A 5005-nucleotide genomic window follows, 5' to 3' on the forward strand; every position below is an offset into this window, starting at 1 on the left:
ATCTCAGCTCTGTGAGTAGCCGTGAACTCCACAACCCAGAGCTGGTCTGCTGTTAGTACTACCCCCATTCAATATGTATCTCAGCTCTGTGAGTAGCCGTGAACTCCACAACCCAGAGCTGGTCTGCTGTTAGTACTTCCCCCATTCAATATTTATCTCAGCTCTGTGAGTAGCCGTGAACTCCACAACCCAGAGCTGGTCTGCTGTTAGTACTTCCCCCATTCAATATGTATCTCAGCTCTGTGAGTAGCCGTGAACTCCACAACCCAGAGCTGGTCTGCTGTTAGTACTTCCCCCATTCAATATGTATCTCAGCTCTGTGAGTAGCCGTGCACGTTTCTCACTGCGCTTCTCATCAAATACTAAGTGACAACATTGTTCCAAAAACTCCACAACCCAGAGCTGGTCTGCCTGCCTGCCCCCATCCATTCCATGTTTTACTCAGCCTGAGAACACAACTTGAGGGAATAGAAACTTGCCAGGAGTGTTTTGAGGTTAGCAGTGATTTACATGGTCCTGCGTACAGATTCATTCCTCCAGAAACAAACATGGCTCTGTGTACCTTACCTGGTCTGAGACGTTACTGCAAACCAACTGAGGTGACATACACACACACACAACACACACACACACACACACACACACACACACACACACACACACACACACACACACACACACACACACACACACACACACACACACACACACACACACACACACACACACACACACACACACACACACACACACACACACACACACACACACACACACACACACAGCCCATGGAGATATACAGCGCAACTCCCCAGAACAGAAAGTCTTATTAGAAGACGGAATGAATACCTAGGCCTATATATTTTATAAAGGAATACCTAGGCCTATATGTTTTATAAAGGAATACCTAGGCCTTTAAGTTTTATAAAGGAATACCTAGGCCTATATGTTTATAAAGGAATACCTAGGCCTATATATTTATAAAGGAATACCTAGGCCTATATATTTATAAAGGAATACCTAGGCCTATATGTTTATAAAGGAATACCTAGGCCTATATGTTTATAAAGGAATACCTAGGCCTATATGTTTATAAAGGAATACCTAGGCCTTTAAGTTTTATAAAGGAATACCTAGGCCTATATGTTTATAAAGGAATACCTAGGCCTTTAAGTTTTATAAAGGAATACCTAGGCCTATATGTTTATAAAGGAATACCTAGGCCTATATGTTTATAAAGGAATACCTAGGCCTATATGTTTATAAAGGAATACCTAGGCCTATATGTTTATAAAGGAATACCTAGGCCTATATATTTATAAAGGAATACCTAGGCCTATATGTTTATAAAGGAATACCTATGCCTATATGTTTATAAAGGAATACCTAGGCCTATATATTTATAAAGGAATACCTAGGCCTATATGTTTATAAAGGAATACCTAGGCCTATATGTTTTATAAAGGAATACCTAGGCCTATATGTTTATAAAGGAATACCTAGGCCTATATGTTTATAAAGGAATACCTAGGCCTATATGTTTATAAAGGAATACCTAGGCCTATATATTTATAAAGGAATACCTAGGCCTATATATTTTATAAAGGAATACCTAGGCCTATATATTTATAAAGGAATACCTAGGCCTATATGTTTATAAAGGAATACCTAGGCCTATATATTTATAAAGGAATACCTAGGCCTATATGTTTAAGTGAGATATACCACAGATATTGTAACAATTAACAAAGGGCCCTGAAACTAATACTATACCACTGCCAAGACCTCACAGAGTTTTAACTGTAAAAGCAGCGGTTTTAACAGGGGACCCAAGCAGAGTTCTGGTTCTATCTGCAGAGCATGGCTCAGGACCAGAGCAGTCCAGACCAGGGAGTCACTGAGTAAAAGGTTTTCCAGGAGTAAAGCCAAGAGCATCAAAACAAACTCCAGGTTGGATTTCCTCTCTGGGGTTCGTTCAGCAGCACATTGTGAAGGTTAAAAACATAGACATTTTAGTACGTTGAACTGAAGCCTTGTAGGCTTTAATCTCACAACACAATCTAAACACTACAAGGGTCTGGTGTTGCTTCATAAGCCGCTGACACACAAAACATGTTTCCAGGAACACGTTGGAGTTCTCAGAGCAGACTGTGTTTGTGACTCATAACTCAACGAAGGGGCAGTATAGAAAGCCTGTTTGAATTACACTTACTAACAAAATGCCAGTTCAGCTAAATGTGCACGTGAGATGGTCATTGCATCATATTTACACAACGTACCAAACGGGAACGGTGCTACTCTGCCACAGTGATAAATAATGTTTAGTTGACAAGAGCACAAGTATTGCTTATGCTCATCGTTGTTGCCAGAGAGAAAGAACGCGTTCAAGAGAGAGCGACAGCGCTCCACACATGCATGTAGTCTAGCTGGAACATTCCAATCACCTGAGCTACACTACAGCCTTCCATGTGGTCTTAATGGCTGATGTATTACCAGAGGAAGACAGAGAGGCTTGGCATCACACTCAGGTCCATAGCTACCCCCTCAGCCCCACTGCTCCTACCCCCTCAGCCCCACTGCTCCTTCAGCCCCTGGCTACGTCCCAAATGGCACCCTGTTATCTATATAGCGCACCAGAACCCTGGTCAAAAGAAGTAAACTCACTATATAAGGAATAGGATGCCACTTGGGACGCAGACCCTCCTCTCTGGTTGGCTGGCTGCCATGTGGCTCCATGGTGAAGACAGTCCGCTGGTCACATGATACCCCCCTGGGTCTGCTTTACCAGTTTGTTATTCACAACCCCCCAGGAGAGGAGAGGGGAGGGGCTGAGAGGAGAGGGGCTGAGAGGAGAGGGGAGGGGCTAATATGGGAGGGGAGGAGCTAATATGTGAGGGGAGGGGCTGAGAGGAGAGGGGAGGGGCTAACAGGTGAGGGGAGGGGCTGAGCTGTATACCTGGGACCCAGTGTGACATAGGCCTTCAGCTAAAATGTTGTTACACTTCATTTCATTTTTTATTTAACCAGGCAAGTCAGTTGAGAATTCTTATTTATAATGACGGCCTACTTGTAAAGCCCCCCTGGCCAAACCCTCCCCTGACCCGGACGACGCTGTGCCAAACCCTCCCCTGACCCGGACGACGCTGGGCCAATTGTGCGCCTGGGTCTGTAGTGAAGCCTCAAGTACTGCGATGCAGCGCCTTAGACTGCTGCGCCACTCGGGAGGACAAATGTGTGGAACTATTATGAGGGGAGAACAACTCATCTAAAACTGTTATCTGGGAAAATATGATGAATGTATAAAACTGAGAGATGAACATGTTGTAACGTCTTACAATATACATCTGAATTGAATGCAACGTTATTTTACTGTAGTACACCACAGTTTGATGCTGTTACAGGAACATGTCCATAACACATCTAAACTGCCACTAGGGGACCCCACTACCTTCATTACAGTAGCTACAAACGGTCCTCCACTCTACTGCTCTAGGTGAAACATCACTTCCGTTTTATATTGTTTCCTAAACTATTTGGTCGAACTCGGCTATTCGTCTGTCAGTCAGTTGAAGCATTTGGTGTAAAGACGAAAACCTCCACAGGACAAGTGCCAGGTGAGAAGTGTCCAGTGAAGCGACACCGCCTTAAACACCCCTTCTCTGTTTTGATAGATCCTCTCTGGTCTGAACCACGTTGGTCCGTGTGAGGAAATGATTAATAAAACGACTATTGGAAGGAGGTGAAGTGTATCTTGAGAGGTTTCGCTGAGAGATTTATTGCGAAATGTCAAGATGGTTAACAGCAGGACGGCTTCACGCGCCAAATAGCAAGATATTATTCGTTATGTTCACTAAAGCAACCGCGTGTAAGGAGAGAGAGATGGTGTCGTCACCTGAGTGACAAGCAACAGCTGAATCCACACATCTGGAACCTTAGGAGTCGCGCGGCACACCAAATGACACCCACAATGGGGTGCGTCTTTACGCGCACGTTTTAACGAGCTACTGTCTCTTTTCTGGCTTAAAGTTTCACAGTTTAAGTTTCTGTAATGTTTAAATGACTAGGAATAAGCAATATGCAGTAGTTTATAACAACAACGTGTAGAGATTGTCAGAACACATTCATAGACTGTCATCCATTCATAGAAAAGAAGCAGGAGTGACAGAAACACAATTTTCACGGCAGGGGGGAAATGACATGTGGGCCAGATCTGACTTCCACATTTCTATACTAAACAGGTCTGGAAGACAGCTGTATATTCAAACACATATTTCATGAAATGTGAAGGTAAAATAAGTATACCTGAAGTTGAAATTGCAATTTCATGCAGTAGCGGCACAATTTCCAAGTATTGCAAAGTATGATACAGATTTAAATGGCAAGCTATTCCACTCACCGACAGACAGACAGATCCGAAACGGATAGCTACTCACCAGAAAGACTGATTGCGCGGAGTTATGGGTAGGGGTAAGGATATTCCGTTAATTGAGTAGAACAATATTCACGATTGGTGTCATCGGCGCCACTTTAAATAGCAGTGCTGCACCTACAGTATTATGTTCCTCCGTTCTAGTCTCACCGTGAACTATTCGAAGTTCGAATGAATAGAATGCAAAGCCTTTTCAGAACATCATATAGAGGGAAACGACGTTAGAGTTTCACCACACAGACCAGCAGCGGCGTTGACTAAACAGCTCAGCTCGCGTTCTGGTGTTGGTACAGCACCACAAGTTAAAGCGCAGAGAGACTCACGGGCGGCGAGATGACATTAACGCTGTACTCTCTGCCTATTGGCTTAAACAAGCAGCCCCACCAATCCCTCTAAAGGCTGACATTCTTGGCAGTCAGGAAAACACGGCTGGTATCTCCCTCTCACTTTACAGAAAGACCCTGTACACTGCACACACACAAGCACGTTGAATACCTCTATATGCGTAAATAGCATTTGGACGTTTGGCTCTTAAATTGTTATTACATTATCCATGTTGGTAACATACGCACATAT

The 5005-nt window shown here is 43.7% G+C and overlaps 1 protein-coding gene across 1 annotated transcript in view; it reads right to left on the reverse strand.

Moving 5' to 3' along the window:
• The window catches only part of prickle1b (prickle homolog 1b), a 56500-nt gene extending 51767 nt beyond the window's left edge, over nucleotides 1-4733 (reverse strand). Inside the window, exon 1 of the mRNA XM_071331954.1 lies at nucleotides 4434-4733. The gene's annotated coding sequence lies outside the window, so the exon portion shown is untranslated. The remainder of the gene's footprint in view (nucleotides 1-4433) is intronic.
• Between the last annotated feature and the right edge of the window lie 272 nt (nucleotides 4734-5005).

Source organism: Salvelinus alpinus, chromosome 11 (genome assembly GCF_045679555.1).
Source record: "Salvelinus alpinus chromosome 11, SLU_Salpinus.1, whole genome shotgun sequence".
NCBI lineage: Eukaryota > Metazoa > Chordata > Actinopteri > Salmoniformes > Salmonidae > Salvelinus > Salvelinus alpinus.